The sequence below is a fragment of the Pongo pygmaeus genome, chromosome 21 (genome assembly GCF_028885625.2).
Source record: "Pongo pygmaeus isolate AG05252 chromosome 21, NHGRI_mPonPyg2-v2.0_pri, whole genome shotgun sequence".
Classification (NCBI taxonomy): domain Eukaryota; kingdom Metazoa; phylum Chordata; class Mammalia; order Primates; family Hominidae; genus Pongo; species Pongo pygmaeus.
The window spans coordinates 55373202-55399337 of record NC_072394.2 but is presented as its reverse complement, the minus strand read 5'-3'; the positions used below and the strand labels follow the sequence as shown (position 1 = coordinate 55399337).

The 26136-nt window shown below is 40.2% G+C and overlaps 1 long non-coding RNA gene across 1 annotated transcript in view; it reads left to right on the top strand.

Annotated features, from left to right (window-relative positions):
• Nucleotides 1-807: 807 nt before the first annotated feature.
• The window catches only part of LOC129021635 (uncharacterized), a 37470-nt gene continuing 12141 nt past the window's right edge, over nt 808-26136 (top strand). Inside the window, exons 1-3 of the long non-coding RNA XR_008496098.2 lie at nt 808-819; nt 10781-10843; nt 14715-14763. This is a non-coding gene — a long non-coding RNA (uncharacterized LOC129021635). The remainder of the gene's footprint in view (nt 820-10780; nt 10844-14714; nt 14764-26136) is intronic.

The following is a 26136-nucleotide window of genomic DNA, read 5'->3' as shown; positions in this document are numbered from 1 at the left end:
CAAACTTGTCACATGTCCACTTCTTACATTTTTTTCTACTGCTGAAAAGAAAAGAACTGAACTAAATCTTATGGGTGGTTTCTAGACATGGGTATTTTGTCCTTGCTTTCAAAATGGAAATGCTTTGCTGAACAGAAGTTGATTAACCAAACCACACCAGTGTGTACTTGGCAGTAATAGCAGAAGGTATACTATCCACTAACATTTTCCTTCCCAGTCCACGCAGTGGCATCTGGCCAGCAGGGCTCCGTTTCCTGGCCTTCCGTGCAGGAACATCCCAGTGATGAGCTCCGGCCAATAAAACTTGAGCAGATATGACCTAAGTCACATGCAAGGAGAGGTTTTATGGAACCCATATGTCTGCTCTGCTGTCTCTTTTTCTCATTTTCTTGCTAGAAATGGAGAACTCTGGGGAAGTGAATGATGGAGCCATAAACTAGAAGTAACTTGGAATTTTGAAACACCTCCTGCAGTCAAGCGAGCCACATGCGAACCATGAACACCAACACTGATGGGTTGCATGCTTGAAAATGCGCTTCTACGGTGTTAAGTCTTGGAAATTTGAAACTGGTTTCAGCAGCTAGCCATAACCCAACAAATACAGTGACCCATTATAAGTTAAAATGGTAGCAAAACTTGTTTTTTATATTCTAGAATTTCAGATTTGTTTTCTGTTTGTTTTTCAGAAAAGATCAACTAAATTTTGAAGCAGTGACCCTTGAATGTTTTTAGAAGGTGAGATGCGACTTGGCTCTGTGTTGTTTGTATTACATGAGGAGTCTATCAAAGAGTGTCTGAACATCTTGGTGACTAGCATAGGTAGGTATTTAATATGTCTTTCTACCACCTGCTTATCTTATTTCTAGAGAATGTGCTACAGTGCTCAACCAACAACTACAAATAACAGCACTCTGAACTCCTGGCAGAGGGTTCAGCCTCAAACTGTCTCTTTGGTGATATCCATGGAAGGTCGTTGTACACATTACATTCATCCACGTTTCTAGGCTTTTTTTTTTTTTTTTTTGAGATGGAGTCTCGCTGTGTTGCCCAGGCTGAAGTGCAGTGGCACAATCTCAGCTCACTGCAAGCTCTGCTTCCCAGGTTCATGCCATTCTCCTGCCTCAGCCTCGCAAGTAGTTGGGACTATAGGCACCTGCCACCATGCCCAGCTAATTTTTTGTATTTTTAGTAGAGATGGGGTTTCACCGTGTTAGCCAGGATGGTCTCGATCTCCTGATCTCGTGATCCCCCTGCCTCAGCCTCCCAAAGTGCTGGGATTACAGGCGTGAGCCACCGCGCCAGGTCACTAGTCTTTCTTAAGGCTATCAATAGATGAAACAGTTCACAATAGAACTTCACCCTTCAGCCCCTTTCAAACCACAACCATCTTCGGGGAATAACACTTTAGTGTTCTCTCTGCCTATGAAATTATTTTAATGGCTAACATTCACTGAGCTTTTCCTATGTGCCAAGTACTGTGCTAGATGTTCTATAAACATGATTCCTGCTAATCCTTATAACAACCCTATAGGATTCACATAATTATCTCCAGGAAACTGAGACTTAGAACGGTTAACCAAGTTGCCAAAAGTTACACAGCTGCTAAGTGGTGGAGCATGAATTTAAACTTGGATCTGCCTTGTTCTGAAGCCATGTGCTGTGGGAATATCACTGAGAACATTATGAATATCCACACGAAAAATTTATTTTATAACCCAGGGTTTCTCAACCTTGGATTGTTGACATTTGGGGCCAGATAATTCTTTGTTGTGAGGATGCTTGTAGGATGTTTAGCAGCATCCCTGGCCCCTACTCATTAGATGTGAGCAGCACCTCCCCTCTCAGAGTTTTGACCACTAAAAATGCCTCAAAGCATTGGGAAATATTCCAGGGGAGGGGGTAATACTGCCTACAGTTGAGAACCACCATTAATACTTAAATGTTAGAAGTAAATTTTCTTCCCCTAAGGAACTGATGTAGTCCTTTCTTTCTGATAAAGAAAATGATGTAAGTGATCATGTCTCCATTTTTGCTATGGCCACCAAGAAGTTTGAAGGCAAATTCAAGTTTCAACTATAGCCAAAAGGTATTCCCAATGTCCTGGGCAATTTTCATTGGTCGTTTTCTAATTCTTTATTTTCTCTGTCTTTTTGCCCCTCTTCCTTATTTCTCTACTTATGTTTTCCATTATAGATGTCTTCTTCTAAAGTCATTTGAAATGCTTCACAGAAGATAGCAAGGTATAGATACAAAAACATTTTTATACTGATTTTGAAATTGACTTGCTTAATTACTTGATCAAAGCTGAATCTTTCTAAGAATAATAAATATTTCTGTTTTTTTAAAAAAATCTTTTCAATAATTCTGTCTGATATTAAGCAAAATCAAAGTTGGATTAGAAAACTGAACTTTATTGAAATTTTCTGGCTCCCAGAATCTTATTTTAAAATAGGTTCAGGGATATTAGAATACTAGAAAGAATAAAATGGAAACCTAAAAGAGCTTCGGAAATAAGTACATTTTTTCAAGTTTTTCCATCACAAGTGTTGAAAAATACCATTCTATTAAAATATTTTTATTATTAAGATTCTATGGACAAGACGTGATGATAAAGCGGATACCTTTCTAAGATGCTTTTCTAAGATTTTGCTACTACTCATGCCCTGAATTGACGCACAGGGATCAGTTCAGCCAGTCGAGAGGCTCCACTTTTAGAATCCTACCACATGTTTTCACAAGTGAATTTTCCAGTCTGTCAATTACTGGGCAGATAAAAATTGGGTCCAGAACAAAGGGTGACTCAGAGGCTCATTTGGAAATTTGGGATTTCTGGTTCTGCTTTGACAGATTTGGAAGAAGAGGCAAAACATTTCCTGTAAATACCATTCACAGTGAGACGAATTCTCACTCTCCTGTCCCTCCATCAAACAGAAATCTATATTGTGCCTTGAGTTGAGGTCCAGAGAAATTATCAATATTCACACATCTGGCACAAATCTGTTGGAAGAAAAAAAACCATCATGCCATCTGTATTTCTTCAATCGTTTTATAGCACAGCTCCAGTCTCTGACCATCATTTTGTCACTCGGTCTTGTAAATATAAAGTTATATTACTTTTTGGCTTGTTTGAGGACACCGTTCATCATAAGGGGAGGATGAGGAGATGATGTCACTGCCGGGAAAAAAAAAAAAAAAAAAACAGCTTTGCCTTTCTCAATCCCCCACCTTCCCTGGAGTGTGGAGGAGCCAAATTTCATCTAGTTTGGCACAGTTGTAGGAATTAACATGACTGAAATGTATGCCAGATTTCAAAACAATTTCTAACAGTTTCTGTGAGACCGTGTAAGCAACTGAAAATTGACATGTTGTGTTGTGCCCGAGTCAGCCAACTGCTGTCACTGCATAATTAGATTTTCCCGCATGAGAGGAAAAAGTGTTCCCTTAAAAAATTATGAAATAAAGCAGAAGCTAATATAAAATATAAGTGGGCCCGTTATTCACAAAGAGGTAGCCTTCCGCCAAAGAATGACTTTGGACACACACACACGTGCACGCACACACACTCACACATACACACCTCCAGGAGAGGCTGATGGCCCTGGATTTCTGCGCTTCACATGCAAGAAATGCTCTTTGCAAAGGGAAGAGGATTTATGGCACAGGCCAGATGGAAGTAGGCCCACTTGGCTGCCCAAGGAATGGCTGAAACCCAGAACCAAGAACAGATTTGGAGCTAATGAATGTGCGGTTCCTTCCTTCTGATAAGGAATAATAGATGGGGCAGAGTATGCCAGGTGCCCCAATACTTATTCTCCCCTTGTCCAACAGTAACAGTAGTTTTTGTTTGGCGCAAAGGCGCCCAGCTAAAGGCTATATACCCCAGGCTCCCCTGCACCTCGGTATAACCATATAACTAAGTTCTGGCGAATGAGGTGTGAGAGGAAGTGGAAGTTTCCAGATTCCATGTCATGTCCTTAAGAGGAAAGGAGGGGTTCCCCCCTTTCTCCCCTCCCGTCTTCCTGAGGGTGGGAGCGCAGGCATCTTTGTCCAGGAGGATGAGATCTATACCATGTGGACAAGAGCTGCACCCTAGAGGCAGCAAAGCAGTAAGACAGAAAGCTCAATGTCCCTGGTAGTTTTAAGTCACCTTACCGACCTTGGACGATGTTCTGCACTGTTCCATCAGAGAATCGCCATTTACTGCTCATTTAAACCATTGTATTTTCATATAGCAGCAGCCTTTTCTGCATCCTAACTAATACTGCTCTCTTGGAAATGACCTTCAGAGTTCATCAGAGCTAGACCCTTGCAGACAGGAGTGTTTACACCCAAGGACATATGTATCTTTGTTTTCTAGTCATGCCTTTCAAGGTAAAGACCTTTCTTCAAATAATTGTATATGTTCAAAAGGCAAAATATGACTCAAAGCATCACATGTGTGATAAGGTGATTACAATTATTGTTACCATTTTACAAATGAAGAAACTAGTTTACAGAAATGAAAAAAAAACCTACCCCAAATTACATATTACATGGCTAAAAATTTTAGTTTTTTTTCATAACATGCTCAGGTGAAATGAGTTTGTAACATATGGACAGGCATTCCAAAAATATTGGCTGATTAACTGAATCAATGACTACATTCTTAAAATAAAGCAGTAGAGGCAAGACTAGAACTCAGGTCTACTGACTTTAAAGACAGTAGTTTTTAACTCTGCACTCTCTTTGCTCCCTGACTATGTCTTAAATTAGGATACTTTGAGTTAAATTTGTGAATAAAAGTTTCAGTGCATCTGTAAAAAAAATAATAATTAATTTAAACATTTTCAATTTGTTTAAATCTTCTATCAAGTGTTTCGTTCCTCTGTGCCCTGTAGCCAATAACAGAAATCTTTAACTTAAACTGGCTTAATTATTACTGGGGCCTTGTTGACTGATGTCACTGAATCCCCAGAATATGATTCGTGCCATCCCTCAGCACAGCTCCTCTCCAAGTTGGCTCCCCTCCCAGGTTCCATATGATATCAGCATGGCTGCCAGCCCCTCCAGGCCTACATCCCATCCTGTTTCATTCCAACAGAAAGGAGCCCTTCCTCCTTGATCTGATTGCTTTATAAGCCTGTTTGTCAACTAAAAATATGTCCTAGAGCAGCAGTCCCCAATCTTTTTGGCACCAAAGACTGGTCTTTGTGGAAGACAATTTTTTCCACGGACTGGAGGTCGGGGGTTGGTTTTGGGATGATTCAAGTGCATTACATTTATTGTGCACTTTATTTCTATTATTACGTTGTAGTATTTAATGAAATAATTATAAAACTCACCATAATGTAGAATCAGTGGGACCCCTGAGCTTGTTTTCCTAAAACTAGAGGGTCCTGTCTGGGGGTGATGGGAGACAGTGACAGATGACATCAGGCATTAGATTCTTATAAGGAGCATGCAACCTAGTCCTCTTGCAAGCACAGTTCACAATAGGGTTCGCACTCCTATGAGACTCTAATGCTGCTGCTGATCTGACAAGAGGCAGAGCTCAAGTGGTAACTCGAGCAACGGGGAGCAGCTGTAAATACAGACGAAGCTTCACTTGCTCACCCACTGCTCACCTCCTGCTGTGCGGCTCTGTTCCTAACAGACCATGGACCAGTACCGGTCTGTGGCCCGAGGGCTGGGGAACCCTGTCCTAGAGTGTTCAGAGCTCTGATTGGTCAGGTCACTAGCTCTAAGAATGTAAGATATGTGGTTCCCAAGAGGTCAAACAGAGTGCTGTTCCCAAAAGAATAAGAAAAAGATATTGGATAAACAACAATAAGAAATACCCACTGCAAGACTCCTTATACATTCAAAACTGCCCCATCATAGGAATCGCTTATGTTTTGCTATGCCTTCCCCCAACTTTGGCCTAAACCATCATTATCGGGAGTTCTTGGCTGATTTCTAATCCTAGACACATACTCATAAACATGTATATAATGATCTATACACAATCAGTACACACATTCAGGTACACACACACTGCTTATTCCTCTGCCCAGTGCTGCCCAGTGCTCATTTCTCTAAATATCACTCATCTTCTGGATGCAGCACTCCCAGGGGCAATCCTGCACCACAGTCCTGGGTTCCAACCACCAGTTGGTCTGTAAAAAATTTGTTGTATAATCTTGAGCAAGTAACTTAACCTTTGTAAGCCTTGATATCCTCATCTGATAATGGGATCACAATCATCCCCATCTCATTGAGAGGATGAAACAAAGAATGCACATAATACTCTAAGCCCAAGGCCTAAACTGACAGTGTATGCTAGCCGGTACAGGTGGTAGGTCATTGAGCCCCCTCTCCAATCCTCCTTCCTCTAGAGAGCCCTAATTTCTGCTGACAATCTGGCCCGAAAAGTCCTTCTTTGAACTTCCATAACACTTAGAATTGATGCAATGTTTATTGGCTCTGAGGCATAAACTATCTGCATTAATTATTTGTCTTCCCAATAGATCAACCTCTGTACCAGAGGTTGGCCCCATTCCCACACTGTGATTTTAACCTCTTTTTGAAGGCTGAGCTTCATAGTAGATCCAGAGTAGGCTAGACCAGGGTCCAACATCCAGCTTTGCCGTTCACTAATGAGATCATGAGCAAATTATTTAACTTATATAAACTTCAGTTTTCTCCTCTGTAAAATACAGTTGATGTCAAAAATAAAGAAGACAATGTATATAAAGTGCTTTAGTATGGTTCCAGACACATAGTAAGTACTTTAAATGACAGCCATTATTTTATATTCCATGTATTTTTAACCTGCTTCAGTGCTTCAATTTCCTACCTTAATCATCCTGAGAAATGGCCATAGAATGAGTTTAATTGACCTAAAGTCCCACCTCTTCTGTGCATGATTGAATCCATCTCCTGACATGTTTTGCAAATATCATTTGTCTACGTGGTCACATCAGAGCAGAAGGTACACTCAGATTTTTGACTAAGGAAATTTCACCAGCCAAGTTCAGAGCCGGAATAATGACAGGGAACTGAGAAGAACTGAGTTCCAATTATGAATTGAAAATGCACCAGAGACTACTTTCATTGTCTCACTTGGTCTTCCAATAATCCTGAATAATGAACCACCCATAATATGTAGTGACTTAAAACAATAATCGTGTAATATTTTCACAATTCAGTGGGTTGGCTGCATAGTTTCTCTGGTGGTTTTATTTGGGCTCATTCATACAACTGCATTCAACATGCAGGTGTGCTGTAATATTCAAAGTAGCCTCACTCATAAGCCTGGAAGTTGCTGCTGCCTATTAGTTAGATCACCTTGATTCTACTGCAAGCCATCTCTCACATGAGCCAAACTATCTTCCTTGCAGCAAGGGAATCTTTATGCAGAGTTCCAACAGGCAGTTTCCAACAGGGCAAGCACCAATGGGCTAGTGATTATCAAGCCTCAGCTTGCATAGTTTATTCCAATAGAGAATAATGTCCCACTGGTCAAAGTAAGTCATATAATCAAGCCCAAGGCTAATCTTGATAGGCACTTAGCCTCTACCTCTGATTGAAGGGTGTGGCAAAGAATCTTTGGCCGTTTTTAATCTATTCCAGAGAGTTTAAACAAGGTAGTATGTGGCAACCAAGTGACAGAGTTTAGGACCAAATTCAGGTTTAAGCATTCCTGTATTTCTTTCACTACACTGATATATAGCATCAGAATAGACCAAGGATGGTAATTTGCACAATCACTTAGATTTGGGTTTTATTTCTTGTAACACATATTAGAGTCCCTACCATGTAATAAACATCATTCCTAGCTCTGGGGATGGAGCAGTGTACAAGACAACCAAAGACCCCGCCTTTTGAAGGATAAGAACATGTCATAATGTAAGATTAATGGGATGACAGTAACCAAAGAAGGGGAAGACTTTAGATTGATAAGTTAGGAAAGGCCTCTCTGTGGAAGCCTGAAACAAGAATGGAGAAACGAAGGCAGCCATGGGAAAACTGTTTTTAAGCCAAGTGTCTAGCATTTGCAAAATCCCCAAGGCAAGAATGCGTGGTGTCCAAGGGACACAAATAAACCAGCATGGCTAAAAGACAGAGGGCAAGAGTTCAGAAAAGTAGAAAGAGACTAGAGCTTATGGGAACTTGCAGGCACAGAAAGGTGCTTGGATGTAATTCTAACTGAAATGTGAAGCAATGGGAGCATCCTGAGCAGGGGATTAATCTAGTTTACATTTGACCTAGGTAACACTTGATAATGCACAATAGCTCTAGTTGCTAGGTAGTATGTAGATTATGGGGCAGGAGAGGAGAAGCCGAACTCAGTTGGAAGGCTAAGTGCTGACCAGGGCAGTGGGCAAAGAGAGAAGAGGATATTTTGTGGCACACTTTAGCATAAAGGTTTATGAGACTTTGTGATGGATTTCTTATGGGATGCTGGCCAGTAAGGATAGAATACCAGAAATAGAGTTAGGAATGTCAGCAAATGCCACAAATCATCAACAAAGGGTGAGCCTACCTAATTATAAAACTAAATGTCTTTGTTTTACCTTGTTTTCAAATAACATGAATAAGAGTCTTTTTAGATTCTTTTCAAATTCATACAGGTGCAATAGATGGAAAGGACAAAATATTTTAGTGATGTACAAAGGGAGAAACAGGAATTCAGAAACGCATACTTCCTGGTTTCTGAGAATGCTTTATAGCCCAATCATCTTCTCTGATTAGAATGTGAGCATTCACTTGTAAACTAAAAGGCAGTCAAATCTAATAATGGGAAAAGAAGAGATGAACATCACCTGGGTTGTATCCCATTGTCCATACAGACACTTAGTCAATGATACATCCCAATACAGTGCAATAATCATGGCAAAAGTAATATTTCTTAATAAAATTGAAACACATTAGCCTCTCCCTAATCTACTTCCCAATCCCTATGGCTCCTCCAACCTCTACTCAGCCCTTTCCTAATTCACAAAATCTAAAATTGTCCTTGGCACATACATAAGTGGAGCAAACATCCAACTTTTACATATACCTGTTAGCTTCAAAATACCTAAATCAACCCGTGTGATTCAGGAGGCAACTATACCGTGTCAAGGCAAAAGACCTAGATCCCTGTCTTGTCTAATAAATTACATCCTGAGACTTAGTTCTCTGTTGTCTGCATATTTTTCCTGCATAAATCTTCCCCAAACAATAAATCATCTTTCTGTCTTACCCATCATGTATGGGCTCATTACTTCACACATCATAATTATAATCAACGAACAAAACTCAAGAAAAAAAATCTGAACAATGGAATGGTACTTTTTTTCTTAACATCAGTGCAACTTTATATGATCAAAGCTTATAATAAGATAGATGGGTGCTTTGGATAATTTCAATGTAGGTCTTTTTACATTTTGCAGAAATCCTTAACAGGTCCAACTATCTAAGGAAAAAATAGCTCCTTTTGCCTTTAAGACTTCTAACTCTGATTTTTTTAAGGCACAGATAACTTTAATACCTAAATTGAAAAATGAGAAGAATATCCGCAGGGAAAAAGGAGCTCATTGCTCCCTCCCTGAAGTTCATCAAATGTTGTCACATATTTCTCTAACATTTTTGACTTGGTTAAGTGCAAATTTAGGTGAACACACTCTTTTCCCAGGGTTCATGGCAACAGGAATATAATATGTATTTTCCGATTAATGAGTGCAGCTCTGCAGTCTGAGTGATCTTAGGCAAAAGGAACGTCCTAGAGGCCGAGGGCAGAACCAAATGACCTCTCATTTCCATTATTTCATGACTTGGTTGTCACTAACTTTTTGAACACTCTCTTCAAACTCCTTCTTAGGTATATTTGTGGGATATAAAACCCCAAAATCCCCATTCTCAGAATTTAAATAATAAACAAGAGTACACATTGATTTCTCCCATAACTATGGAAAAAAACTTAAGTTAGTTATTAATAGGTGAAAGGTTAAAAAAAAAAAGCTCACCTTTAGTCTCACCAATCAAGTTATTATATCACTTGGGAAATCAGTGAATTATAATTCATGCGATTAATGAAATACTGCCATACATAAAAGTCCAAATCTTTTTTTAATGTGTGATTTTTTTTGCAGCAATGTATAATTCATTGATAATAGACAGGATTCCCTTGCCCATCTCACTTTTTATTTCATGGTTATTACTGATGCTGTTTCATATGGCTTGTGGTTATCAAGGACAAATTGGAATTGACTCCTAGGTCATGAGGAACCCAGTCTTGACTGGGAAGCTTATAAAATGCTGACCCCACACAATAAGGCTGCCTCTGAGAAGATTGTATCCACAAACCATGAACATCTCATTTTATGTTATAAATTATTTCTCTGAAGCTTTGTCACCTATTAGCTATGTGGCTGTGAGTGTAAAGCTTAACCATTCTGTGCCTCAGTTTTTCCATCTCTTGAATTTGGGGCTTTTAGTCAGGATTCAATGAGTTAACACTTGTAAAAAGCTTAGGATGATATTTGGTAAGTGTTAGAGTATTTGTAGTGTTGTGGCTATTGTTATTATGTTTCTTCATTTAGTAAACTTATATTTGTTCTTCCTGATTTAACTGTTTAAGCCCTTCTCTGAGAAGTCTTCTTGACCTTCATAGGCAAAGTTACTCATCTCTTCTTCTCTACTTCCATATTTCTTTGATTCCTAAGAAATGTGATTATAATGTTTGTTCTTACATCTGTCTCCCACACTAATCTCTGTCTGCCACTTTTGTTGGTGTCGTTCCAGAGCAGAAACAGTATCTTCTGTGTTTCCACCCCAGGTACCAGCGTATCTCCTTGCACATGTGAATGAAAAAATGAATCTGCTCCTGGCAAGTGTATTGGTAAGTAATTTAGGCTAGTTCTAGAAATAAATATAAACATAATGAATTATTTTGCTTAGTCTTCATGTTTTTAAAAGGCTCATTTGAATTAAATATCACCATTTTGCAAGAATAAAAGAATGAATCTAGTCAATGATCAGTATTTTTCTACACCAGAAAAAATAGATACAACTGGATAGCATGTACCTCCTCATGGAGAAACCAACACTATCTTTAACATAGTCCTTCCACCCCAAAAAAGAAGTGGTCCTGAATTAGATTAAGCCCCTTCACCTATTGATTAACTTACAGAAAATACAGGGGACAGAGGAACATGTCATCAGACATGATGATGATGAAATTAGTAAAGTCCAGACTGTGACAAACTCTGCAGGGAAAACTGCAAAATAAATGATCAAACAAATTTCAGGTGAAAAAAAGAAACAGAGAAAACTAAGTTGAAAGGGACTTAAGAGACATGTCACCCAACTGCAATATGTGAATTGTACTTGGATCCTGATTTAAACAGGATCTGAATACTAAAATTCTAAAATAAATCAAATATTGCCTGAAGATTTGATAGTATTTTTGTTTGGTCTACATAGGGCTTAAAACGTCTTTGAATAAGTTGCCAATATTCAGAACTCATAAGATTTCATGTAAAAATCTATATTTGGGGCTTTCCTAAAAAGAAAAAAAATAGAAGATCTAGCAACACTGGGCCTATGTTTCTACAAAGTCATTAGAAACTGAAGTTCTGAAGCAGGAGAGAGATTTGCTGAAGGTAACATTTTAAGGAATAGCATAGAGACTGCATGTAAGGGAAAAAGTGCTAAAATCAGAAATGCTTTCAAAATCTGGTCTGATAATGAGGTCCTGGCCAACTTAGAGGCAGACAGAGTCAAAAGAAAGGAGGAAACATCCATGTACAGAAGTGTCAACAGGACTTGGGGACAGAATGGACTTGAGAAGTGAAGGGAGGAATGAAACATAATTGGCTGTAGGTCATATAACCTGCAAGACTAGAAGAATGAGGATTTGGGAGAAGAACCTTTGCCACACTGGGATTCTTAGAAACCAGGAAGGAGGTTGAATTTGTATTGACATATTCTGGGATATGGTGACACAAGATGTCAATATAGAAAATTACTTAAACTAAATAACAGTGTAGTTTCCACATTGACATCTTATAGACACCGAGAAATATGGAAACAAGATTTATGTAAGAGGCAGGAAATGTAGATATTAGAGAACTGGTAAGCCCTCTGATGACTGCTTCAAAAGATACAAGGCCAAAAGATAATCAGTCCTCCACTCAAGAATGGCAGTAAGATCAGAGAAAGGAGTATGCATGAATAGTGGATGCACATGGCCAGTGTGCATCTGAAGAAGGCAAAGCAAAGGAATGTTTGCATGCTCCAGAGAAATTTCTTGAAGGAATCACCTCCTCTTGAACCATCTCATGAAGGAACAGTAGACACAGCACAAGAATGTGGGATCAATATGACAAAGTTTGCACTGACTCAACCAATATTTAATGAGTGTATGCTAAGTGAACAACACATACAACATACTTCTCCCCTTGCTGTATTTTTCCTGATAGCACTTATCAGTGGCAGATATCATATTCTGTATTATATATGCACTTACTTGCCTGATTCTCCCCTGTCTCCCCCAGTAGAAGGCAAACTCCATGAGCACCAGGACTTCCTCTCTTAATCAGAGTATCCCCAAGGCTTAGAACAGTTCCTGAAACATAACTGAGTTCTCAAGTAATATTATTTGGAAGTGTCCATCCTCATGGAGTTCACAGCCCAAGGTCAGAGGCAGAAAACTGAGCTGGCGACTACATATAGTGTGAGCAGAGTGGAAATTTCACAAGATTGGGAAAGCACTCAGGCTTCCCCGAAATGTCACTGGAAGAAAAGCTGTGGTCAAATCCGGCTGACAGCCTACCTCACGGAAAAAGAAACCCAGAGAGTTCATTGCATGTTTATTAAATAGCTGGTACTGAAAGACATACAGCCCAAAGCTAGAGGGATGACAAAAATCACACCAGTTACTGGCTTCTATATCCAGCTGAAACAGACCTTATGCAAATTAAAAATTCTGGGTGTGATTTTCTCACCAAATTGGTTGGTTTCTGGTAGCACTTAAATCGGGGTGGGGAGACACAAGCTGGAGATGAGTGTGTCCATGCCATTTCATAAGACACACAAAATCAGCTCAACTTTGGCGGAATTAATTTAAAGCATTGGATGAGAGGGGTGTGTGTGTGTGTGTGTGTGTGTGTGTGTTCCATTAGATGGCATTTTCAGCCTTGTGAGGGAAATCAGGGAACACTCATCATGCACTACCCAGGGGGCTAGGAGACCGATGCTTTCCCTCTCACATCGGCTAGCCAGTCTGAATATCAGGGTAAACACCACCGCCCATCTTATCGAAATGCTTCCGTTGCAAAGCAGCAAGAACTTGTCAGATACAGATGGTGATGCTGACTTCTCAATAGGGGAAAAAAAGGACCTAAATTAGACTTCTATAAAAAGAATATTGCATATTTATTTCCACAATAACACCCAGGAAAAACGTTAGTCAAGAAGCAAGCAATTGGGTGAATAAATAAGCTTGTCTTTGTTCTCATCAATTAAGTTATTACATCAGTTGGAAAACCAGTGAATTATAATACAGATGTTTAATGAAACACTGCTGAGCCTATAAGTCAAACTCCTATTTTGTGGTGTGATTTTGGCTGCATAGTTTTGTGTGTGTTAAACCGTATTTATTAGCTGATACCCATTATTATTTTGAGCAAGGTATAATTCAGTTGTCAGGCTCCATCGCAGGCAAGGAGATTTAATCAGTAAGAGGCGCTTTGCTACTGAGTATAAAACAATGTGGGTTTCATGAAGCAATCACAGCAGTGTGAAAAAATGGGATTAATTAGTATTGTACAAGAACAGGCAGCATGCTCATTAAAACCTTGTGAGGTGGCTCTTGATAAACTGCCACTTGATAGGACCGCATTAATGTGACAAGGCAAAGACTTCATTTCCAAATCCTTTCTGATTGTATCTCGCTTTTAAGTTACCTGAAATGACCTGCGTTGGTGTTTGGAATACAGAGATCAAAATGACTGCCAGGGATCCCCGAGCCACCTGGACCCAGGAAGCCAAGCATAGATGGGGAAGCTTCAAAGACAACTTTTTTTGAACTCGCAGTCAAACATGAATCAATAACTGCAAATGAGGCAGCGCCAGAGGTGGTGGATTTGCATTTGCACTCGGCAGGTTGGGCAGAAACTAATTTGACAATTGGCACCCACCTTAATGAAGGCCACATACAAATCCTCTGTCTGTTTGTTTACCCAGAGCTGGTGATGGTTGGAAATGTACATGGCCTGAGGAAGCGATCAAGGGCTCCAGAGAGATATGGGGGAACTGGGAGGGAACCAGGAAGCAGGAACTCAGAGGGCTGGCCCTTCACATACCTCTCTCTTAGTGCTGGTGATAATTACAGTCATGTGTTGCTTAATGATGAGGGTAGGTTCTGAGATGCATCGTTAGGTGATTTTATTGTTGTGTGAATATCACAGAGTGCACTGACATAAACCTAGATGGCACAGTCTGCTGCACACCTAGGCTATATGGGCTAGCCTCCTGCTCCTAGGCTACAAACTTGTGCAGTGCATGACTGTACTGAGTACCACAGGCAAATGTAACACAATGGTTAGTAGTTGTGTATCTAAACATGCTTAAATGCAGAAATATTGTATATGCAATCCCTGGTTGATCAAAAAGTCATTATGCAGCTTATGATGGTATTCAGATTTCCAAAATGCCTCTCTCGCTTCCTGAAATGTAGAATCATTAATTATTTTGTTTTGTTTCCACAGTAAAAGCATCTGCACACGAAAAAACCCCTGTGAGAACAATCTGCTTTGGGTAAGGAATATTTTTGATGTGCTTTGGACTCATTTTCCTCTTTGTTCATCCAATTTTACTCTCTTTCAGACGTGGAATGGTTTGGGTTGAATGTTCATGCTACAGTCATTTGGGGAGGGGGTGTGCTCTCAATTTAATGTCTGTGGAAATGCATTCTGAACAGTTCACCAAATCTATACTTTCCTCAAAGGATCTTCTCTTACCTGTATCCCTCCAGCTTCTCACTTTCTTGGCGGCTTTAGTTAACACAACATGTAAGGCAATTGTACGTAGCACAACTATTTGTTGAGGGTATTTCTAGGAATAGAAAATGCTGCTCAGAAACCTCAAAATCCCTGCACCCACCCACCCCCCGACAACCATTTTACTAAAAGAAATTAAGCTTGTTACATCTCACCAGTATATTAAATTAATGCTTTCTACCATGAAGCTCAAGTCCTCAGCTCACAATTACAGGTTGTTTCAATTGAACTTGGGTAATTCTACGGCAATCTGCAGATTCAAGGCACTGGGCAGAAGTCAGGCTACCTGAGCAGGCTAGATGGGATTAAATACACCGCTTTAGCAAGTGATGTGTTGCAATATTATTAATTTAAACCCTAACATCTCATTGTTGTGAATCGAGCTGCATGATGTAATGCAATACGACAGCCATTGAATTAATAGAAAATGGAATTCATCTCTCAAAATTTCACACAAAGTAAAGGCACAGAGACAGACAAAAATAAAGGGAGAAAGACAGACAGATAAATACCTTTAATAGGTTCTCTGTATTCAATTGAGTCTGTCTCTATCTGGTAGCATTTGGAGTATTTCATAGCATCAGCCCATTTGCAGAGAGACCCTTGCCATCTTATTTATTCCTCTGTAATGCAAAGAAGCGAATATGTTCCTATTTTGTTTCTTTTATTTTAGCCAGTGAATTGCATAGAGGTAATATGCTGTAAGTGGAGGTTCAGGCATTACCATTTATGCATGACACAGTAATAGGAAATTTTCTGCCCCTCTTAGCTTGATGAGAACCTTCTGCAAAGACCCTACAACTCCTTCAGGTAGTAGCCACCTACTTGATTTATAATCTTGCAGTGGCGGAAGAGGTTAGCTGGGCAATTTAAATCACTAGATTTCACTAATGAACTAGGGCCAGGGAGAAAGCACTTTACGTTGTAAAGGCTCCATTTCACCTTCCTTATGCCCCACATACTTTATCTCCAAATTTTTACATTATTTATATAAAAAGGGAAATGGCTCTCTCACGGGGAAATGAGTGAGCAAAGCATCTCCGCTGATAGGGTATCTTCTACAATTCACTGCAAATCAGCTACCCTCTCCCAGGGCAATAAAAATAGAGTCACCAGATTTAGTGACTAAAAATACAGGATGCCCAGTTAAATTTGAATATCAGAAAAACAGTAAATAATGCAATATTGGAGATATTTATATTAAAAGTTATTTGTTGCTTATGTAAAACTCAAATTTAACTGGGCTTCTTGCTTTTTATCTGGAGCCCTAAACTAAAAAGGTGGAAAGGAGCCCTACTTAACCCAGCGAGGACATTACATGACATCTCAGGAGCAAGTGCTCTGCAAAGCTTGGGAAAACTGACTGTCCAAAGAAGCCTTCTGGCATCTCTGCCTCTCAGTGGAGCATTTATATTCAGCAGATTACTAAAGGATTCACTAAGCTTTGAAATAAACTATTGATCACTTTTTTCCCCATATGGATAAGCAAGATTTTGTTGTTGTTGTTGTTTGGTTGGTTGGTTTTTTTTGAGATGGAGTCTCACTCTGTTGCCCAGGCTGGAGTGCAGTGGTGCTATCTCAGATCACTGCAACATCTGCCTCCCAGGTTCAAGCAATTCTCCTGCCTCAGCCTCCCAAGCAGCTGGGACTACAGGCGTGCACTACCATGCCCAGCTAATTTTTGTATTTTTTAGTAGAGATGGGGTTTCACCATATTGGTCTGGATGGTCTTGAATGCCTGACCTTATGGCTCCACCCGCCTGGGCCTCCCAAAGTGCTGGGATTACAGGCGTGAGCCATCTCACCTGGCTGAGACTTTTATACTGTTATATTTTGTATAAAGAAAATATACAGTGGCTTTCAAACCTGAGAAATCCTAGAGCCTTCCACCATCACCACCCAAACATCAAATATCTCCACCTATCTCCACAGACTGCAGTTTCAAAGACATCGAGCTAATATGTACCCAAAAGAACTGAAACAGATATGCAAACAAATCCGTGCAGGTGCATGTCTATAGAAGCACCATTCACAATAACCTAAAGGGTTGTAGAAGCAACCCAAAGGGCCATCCACTGATGTGGATAAACGAATTGTGGTCTGGTCTATACCTACAGTGAAATACTATTCAGCCATAAAAAGGAATGAAGTACTGATCTATGCTGCAATGTGGATGAGCCTAGAAAACTATGCTAAGTGGAAAAAGCCAGACATGAAAAGTCACATATTCTATGATGAGTTTTATATGAAACATACAGAATAGGTAAATCCATAGAAACATACAGCAGCTTAGGGGATTTCAGGAGCCTGGAAAGGTAGGGGGTGAGGGGCGGATGGGAGAGTGACTGCTAATGGATACAGGTGTCCTTTTGTGGAGAGGAAAATGTTTTGGAACTAAATAGAGGTGGTGGCTGCAAGGCATTGTGCTAAATTTGCTAAATGCCACTGAATTTCTCACTTTAAAATGGTGAATTTTATGTCATATGAATGTCATATCAATAAAAAGAATATATAAATAAACAAATAAGTCATCTATCTTAATGAGAAAATGAGATTTGCTAGTCTGCTTTTGGACTCATTTTGAATTCTTTACCAGCTGCGAAAAGACCTTCTCATTTTCCATAAAGCTTATCAACTAAAAGACATTCCCATGTAAGGTATTAACTAATATGAATTGAGTGCATATTAAAGAGTCACAGGTAGCTTTGCAGACCCTTCATGCAAATTATTAATAGAAAATGGTGCCCCACTTGAGGCTGCTTGATGAGCAGAGGTTTTGAGGTCCATGTATAGTTTTTTTGTTGTATATTCTTCTTTGCCTTTTTAAAGAATAACCTTCTAAAAATGTCAAAAAAAAAAAAACTCTTCACTCATAGGCCACACAGAAAACATTCCATAGGGTCGAATTGGCTCACAGATAGCAATTTGCCAACCTCTGCTCTGTATCTTGATTAGATGCTGGTTGCATGGATATATATATATGTTTGTCAAAACTCACTGATCAGTACACTTAAGACCCATGCTTTTTACTATATGTAGTCTCAACAAAATATAGAACAGTTCTTGACAGTTGAGTTAATGCTCAAATGAATGCTAATGTTATTTTAGCTTCATATAATGACATACTTTATTTTTAATTATAACAAAGTATTATTCTTCTGCATTATAAAACAAATTCAAGCTATATGTGTGTGTGTATATATGTATATATATGTATATATATGTATGTATGTATATATATGTATGTATATATATGTATGTATATATGTATGTATATACATGTATGTATGTATATATGTATGTATATATACATACATGTATATATACATATATGTATGTATATATACATACATGTATATATACATATATATGTATGTATATATATATATACACACACAGAGAGAGAGAGAGGGAGAGAGAGAGATTGAGAGAAAGAGAGTCTCACTCTGTCACCCGCACCCTGGCTGGAATGCAGTGTCATGATCTCAGCTTACTGCGACCTCTGCCTCCTGAGCAGCTAGGACCACAGGTATGCACCACCAAGCCCAGCTAATTTTTTGTATTTTGGGTAGAGATGGTTTTCACCATGTTGCCCAGGCTGGTCTCAAACTCCTGAGCTCAAGCTATCCACCCACCTCAGCCTCCCAAAGTGCTGGGACTACAGGCCTGAGCTACTGTACCCAGCTTCTAGCAATATCTTTTAAGATTTCCATTATGATTCCCTCAACATCCTACTACTACCCGAACACATACTTCTGTTCCCTTCTCACAAAGAGAATTTGACTTATTGGGGAAGTGTCTTAAACCTGGGAGCACTCCAACCCAGAGAAAATATTCTCAGACCTCAAGGGGTCCTTGAACCCTAGTCAGAGAATCAAGCATCTGTGATGGACCAATCTGTTCCTTCTACCTGGTGCCTGAGTAAGAACTAGCCATAAGACCACAAGGCCACCTTGCCTTTGATTAGCATGCTTCGTGTCTCCTTTCCCAGTTAGAGCTCTTACTAGTGTCAGCATTGACAGGAAGATGTTTTTGAAGAACGAGAATGTATTGCATTTAAGATCTAGCCAGATAACCATTTGAAACATTTCCAAAGGCTAAGACACTATTTTTGAGAATATTTTCTGTGCATTAATATTTCCTTATGTACATATTGGTATCACTTTTCACACATTCTAAAGAATATTCTCTATGGAACCAGCAATTCAAAACTGCCGAGCAAAACCACATTAGATAGTGTCATGAAGAAAACTCCACGTGGAGTGAAAAAGTTCTCATCTGTTTCCAACAATGGAAGCCCTCGTATTGGTGGCAATAGGAAATGTGAAAGTATTTTGCTAATTGAAGCTTATGAGAACACTGAGGCATGGCTGCCACAAACCAAATGATTGAACTTTTTCTTAAAGTTCCCTCAGAACCTTGAAGTTGAGAGATTGCTGGGGGCATACTGTTCCTAGCTAGGGCTTCCGATACTTAACGTTTCTTTCCTCTTTTTTGCTTTCTTTCTTTTTTCTTTCTCTCTCTCCCTTTTTCTTTCTTTCTTTCTTTCTTTCTTTCTTTCTTTCCTTTCCTCTCTCTCTCTTTCTTTCTTTCCTCCCTGTCTTTCTTATATATGCCATATAATTGGGATGGGGAACAAACTGCTTAATTAACAGAATAAATATAATTATATTGAACGATTTTTATCACTTATCATGTCTATATGTCTATGGTTGACACGTGCTATTTGGAAAGGGGGGAAGAATGAAGAGGTGCTGTCTACTGTCCTTGGGGAGCCCACAGTCCTGTTGGGCAGCTAAGACGATATCCTCACACCCTCATTACAGCAGGTATAATGCCTGGCCTTGAGTCTTAGGTACCCTGATGCATTTAATCATCATGATACCCATGGAAAATTCATAGTATTTTTACATGCATTTCACATATGCAACAACTGAGGCTTGTCAAGTAACCTGGCCAAGATTTGACCCCAACAATAAAAAACAGTAAGGGAGCCAGCATTAACACACAGTTCCACCCAACTCTAAATTCTATGTTCTTAACCTTATCTCCTTACTGAGTTGTCGAACGTAAACTGAAAACATAAGTAATTATGGGCCACATAGTAGCTAAAATTCCAGAAAAGCATCCAAGATGACTAAGGACTAGAATGGAAACACAAAAAATTAAGTAAGACTTTAGCTGCACCCAAAAATAGGAGTAATGTCTGAGTATGCAAAGCTAGGAGAGAATGGTATTTTATAAGGAGATCCCAACTTATCTGGGATGGATTCCTGGAACTGACGATAAAAGAAATTAAATTCTCACAAGGGGACTTCAGTCCAATTAAAACAGCTTCAATTCATTTGCTGTCAAGCATTATCTTTTTACAGATACCCTGGTCTGTTAAAATTGATCAGGACATGAATATTTCAAAAAAATCACTCTTCTTCATGGTTGGAACAGTGACAAGTCATAGAATTTTGGCCAAATACTCGCATTAGAGTACTGCAGGGAGCACTGAAATTTTGCCTGGTAAATGTAGATGGGTATCATGTCTCAAATACAAGTTGATGCATAGTTTATGTACATAGAGGTTGATGAAGAGAGAAAGGGGCCAAAGGAATGAAGAATTGCTAAATAATTCCAAAGGAGTATCCAGTCTAGAAACATCTAAACTGTGTCGTTTCTCTCTTCTACAGTAGGTAATAGAGACTGAGTAACTTTCCTAAACTGTCAAAAGGAATATAGTTGGCAAACTAGCTGAGTGCCTGGGAAATGCCCTGAGGGCCCCACAGCTGGGAGGACCATCCTGTTGCCTCCCTTGGCCAGAGGGATTCTGGAGAGAAAGAGGAGGAGCTCTCATGGTAGCTTCTTGTGGTCTCTGTTACTATAGCAACCTTCTCCTTTGTTTTCCTGGATCTAGAGCTGCCGCCTCAATCAGCAACTGGCATTCAGGTGAGGCAGCCTTGTGATGGCATTAGGAAAATGAGGAAGTGGAAAAACAAACCTGCTTGAGCAAACAGACACACACACACACACACACACACACACACACATCCTGGCACTCAGAATTCATTGTTGGGATGAGTTTCCAGACCTCTTGCCATTTTCTCTTTAAGTCTCAGTATCGCAGGTTTGCAACTGCTGTTGAATAATATGCTTGGGGAATTTTTGCTTTATTCTGGCTGTCATGTGGATGGTTACCTTTTACATGCTGTTTCACTGCCTGCCATGCTTTGCTCTTCCTTACCCTGTGGAGAGGTCACAGCCTCTAATAGGCTTTCCCTGACCACCACCTCCACCCTCTGCTCATATTCTCTCTCTCTCAGCATCCTGTCTGGTCCTTCCTATCAATGAACACAATTTATGACTATTTTTTTGACTGTCTTGTGTTCATCAGCTTTTGCTTCAACTTCCCAACTAGATTCCAAGCCCCATGAGGGCAGGAACACCTACCATTTTTGGACAGTGATATCAAATGAAATGTGTCATGCAAATGGCAAATGAATATGCATGGAATAGGTGGAGGAGCCAAGATGGACAAATAGGAACAGCTCCGGTCTACAGCTCCCAGCGTGAGCGACGCAGAAGATGGGTGATTTCTGCATTTCCATCTGAGGTACCGTGTTCATCTCACTAGGGAGTGCCAGACAGTGGGCACAGGTCAGTGGGTGAGCGCACCGTGCGCCAGCCGAAGCAGGGCGAGGCATTGCCTCACTCAGGAAGTGCAAGGGGTCAGGGAGTTCCCTTTCCAGGGGTGACAGACAGCACCTGGAAAATCGGGCCACTCCCACCCGAATACTGTGCTTTTCCGACGGGCTTAGGAAACGGTGCCCCAGGAGAGTATAGCCCGCACCTGGCTCAGAGGGTCCTACGCCCACGGAGTCTCGCTGATTGCTAGCACAGCAGTCTGAGATCAAACAGCAAGGCGGCAGCGAGGCTGGGGGAGGGGCGCCCGCCATTGCCCAGGCTCGCTTAGGTAAACAAAGCAGCTGGGAAGCTTGAACTGGGTGGAGCCCACCACAGCTCAAGGAGGCCTGCCTGCCTCTGTAGGCTCCACCTCTGGGGGCAGGGCACAGACAAACAAAAAGACAGCAGTAACCTCTGCGGACTTAAATGTCCCTGTCTGACAGCTTTGAGGAGAGCAGTGGTTCTCCCAGCATGCAGCTGGAGATCTGAGAACGGGCAGACTGCCTCCTCAAGTGGGTCCCTGACCCCTGACCCCTGAGCAGCCTAACTGGGAGGCACCCCCCAGCAGGGGCAGACTGACACCTCACACGGCCGGCCGGGTACTCCAACAGACCTGCAGCTGAGGGTCCTGTCTGTTAGAAGGAAAACTAACAAACAGAAAGGACATCCACACCAAAAACCCATCTGTACATCACCATCATCAAAGACCAAAAGTAGATAAAACCACAAAGATGGGGAAAAAACAGAGCAGAAAAACTGGAAACTCTAAAAAGCAGAGTACCTCTCCTCCTCCAGAGGAACACAGTTCCTCACCAGCAACGGATCAAAGCTGGATGGAGAATGACATTGACGAGCTGAGAGAAGAAGGCTTCAGACGATCAAATTACTCCGAGCTATGGGAGGATATTCAAACCAAAGGCAAAGAAGTTGAAAACTTTGAAAAAAATTTAAAAGAATGTATAACTAGAATAACCAATACAGAGAAGTGCTTAACGGAGCTGATGGAGCTGAAAACCAAGGCTCGAGAACTACGTGAAGAATGCAGAAGCCTCAGGAGCCGATGCGATCAAATGGAAGAAAGGGTATCAGCCCTGGAAGATGAAATGAATGAAATGAAGCGAGAAGGGAAGTTTAGAGAAAAAAGAATAAAAAGAAATGAGCAAAGCCTCCAAGAAATGTGGGACTATGTGAAAAGACCAAATCTACGTCTGATTGGTGTACCTGAAAGTGATGGGGAGAATGGAACCAAGTTGGAAAACACTCTGCAGGATATTATCCAGGAGAACTTCCCCAATCTAGCAAGGCAGGCCAACATTCAGATTCAGGAAATACAGAGAATGCCACAAAGATACTCCTCGAGAAGAGCAACTCCAAGACACATAATTGTCAGATTCACCAAAGTTGAAATGAAGGAAAAAATGTTAAGGGCAGCCAGAGAGAACGGTCGGGTTACCCTCAGAGGGAAGCCCATCAGACTAACAGCGGATCTCTCGGCAGAAACCCTACAAGCCAGAAGACAGTGGGGGCCAATATTCAACATTCTTAAAGAAAAGAATTTTCAGCCCAGAATTTCATATCCAGCCAAACTAAGCTTCATAAGTGAAGGAGAAATAAAATACTTTACAGACAAGCAAATGCTGAGAGATTTTGTCACCACCAGGCCTGCCCTAAAAGAGCTCCTGAAGGAAGTGCTAAACATGGAAAGGCACAACCGGTACCAGCCACTGCAAAATCATGCCAAAATGTAAAGACCATCGAGACTAGGAAGAGACTGCATCAACTAACGCGCAAAATAACCAGCTAACATCATAATGGCAGGATCAAATTCACACATAACAATATTAACTTTAAATGTAAATGGACTAAATGCTCCAATTAAAAGACACAGACTGGCAAATTGGATAAAGACTCAAGACCCATCAGTGTGCTGTATTCAGGAAACCCATCTCACGTGCAGAGACACACATAGGCTCAAAATAAAAGGATGCAGGAAGATCTACCAAGCAAATGGAAAACAAAAAAAGGCAGGGGTTGCAATCCTAGTCTCTGATAAAACAGGCTTTAAACCAACAAAGATCAAAAGAGACAAAGAAGGCCATTACATAATGGTAAAGGGATTAATTCAACAAGAAGAGCTAACTATCCTAAATTTACATGCACCCAATACAGGAGCACCCAGATTCATAAAGCAAGTCCTGAGTGACCTACAAAGAGACTTAGACTCCCACACATTAATAATGGGAGACTTTAACAACCCACTGTCAACATTAGACAGATCAACGAGACAGAAAGTCAACAAGGATACCGAGGAATTGAACTCAGCTCTGCACCAAGCAGACCTAATAGACATCTACAGAACTCTCCACCCCAAATCAACAGAATATACATTTTTTTCAGCACCACACCACACCTATTCCAAAATTGACCACATAGTTGGAAGTAAAGCTCTCCTCAGTAAATGTAAAAGAACAGAAATTATAACAAACTATCTCTCAGATCACAGTGCAATCAAGCTAGAACTCAGGATTAAGAATCTCACTCAAAACCGCTCAACTGCATGGAAACTGAACAACCTGCTCCTGAATGACTACTGGGTACATCACGAAATGAAGGCAGAAATAAAGATGTTCTTTGAAACCAACGAGAACCAAGACACAACATACCAGAATCTCTGGGATGCATTCAAAGCAGTGTGTAGAGGGAAATTTATAGCACTAAATGCCCATAAGAGAAAGCAGGAAAGATCCAAAATTGACACCCTAACATCGCAATTAAAAGAACTAGAAAAGCAAGAGCAAACACATTCAAAAGCTAGCAGAAGGCAAGAAATAACTAAAATCAGAGCAGAACTGAAGGAAATAGAGACGCAAAAAACCCTTCAAAAAATTAATGAATCCAGGAGCTGGTTTTTTGAAAGGATCAACAAAATTGATAGACCGCTAGCAAGATTAATAAAGAAAAAAAGAGAGAAAAATCAAATAGATGCAATAAAAAATGATAAAGGGGATATCACCACCGATCCCACAGAAATACAAACTACCATCAGAGAATACTACAAACACCTCTACACAAATAAACTAGAAAATCTAGAAGAAATGGATAAATTCCTCAACACATACACCCTCCCAAGACTAAACCAAGAAGAAGTTGAATCTCTGAATAGACCAATAACAAGAGCTGAAATTGTGGCAATAATCAATAGCTCACCAACCAAAAAAAGTCCAGGACCAGATGGGTTCACAGCCGAATTCTACCAGAGGTACAAGGAGGAGTTGGTACCATTCCTTCTGAAACTATTCCAATCAATAGAAAAAGAGGGAATCCTCCCTAACTCATTTTATGAGGCCAGCATCATCCTGATACCAAAGCCAGGCAGAGACACAACCAAAAAAGAGAATTTTAGACCAATATCCTTGATGAACATTGATGCAAAAATTCTCAATAAAATACTGGCAAACAGAATCCAGCAGCACATCAAAAAGCTTATCCACCATGATCAAGTGGGCTTCATCCCTGGGATGCAAGGCTGGTTCAATATACGCAAATCAATAAATGTAATCCAGCATATAAACAGAACCAAAGACAAAAACCACATGATTATCTCAATAGATGCAGAAAAGGCCTTTGACAAAATTCAACAACCCTTCATGCTAAAAACTCTCAATAAATTAGGTATTGATGGGACGTATCTCAAAATAATAAGAGCTATCTATGACAAACCTACAGCCAATATCATACTGAATGGGCAAAAACTGGAAGCATTCCCTTTGAAAACTGGCACAAGACAGGGATGCCCTCTCTTACCACTTCTATTCAACATAGTGTTGGAAGTTCTGGCCAAGGCAATAAGGCAGGAGAAGGAAATAAAGGGTATTCAATTAGGAAAAGAGGAAGTCAAATTGTCCCTGTTTGCAGACGACATGATTGTATATCTAGAAAACCCCATTGTCTCAGCCCAAAATCTCCTTAAGCTGATAAGCAACTTCAGCAAAGTCTCAGGATACAAAATCAATGTACAAAAATCACAAGCATTCTTATACACCAATAACAGACAAACAGCCAAATCATGAGTGAACTCCCATTCACAATTGCTTCAAAGAGAATAAAATACCTAGGAATCCAACTTACAAGGGATGTGAAGGACCTCTTCAAGGAGAACTACAAACCACTGCTCAAGGAAATAAAAGAGGATACAAACAAATGGAAGAACATTCCATGCTCATGGGTAGGAAGAATCAATATCATGAAAATGGCCATACTGCCCAAGGTAATTTATAGATTCAATGCCATCCCCATCAAGCTACCAATGACTTTCTTCACAGAATTGGAAAAATCTACTTTAAAGTTCATATGGAACCAAAAAAGAGCCTGCATCGCCAAGTCAATCCTAAGCCAAAAGAACAAAGCTGGAGGCATCATGCTACCTGACTTCAAACTATACTACAAGGCTACAGTAACC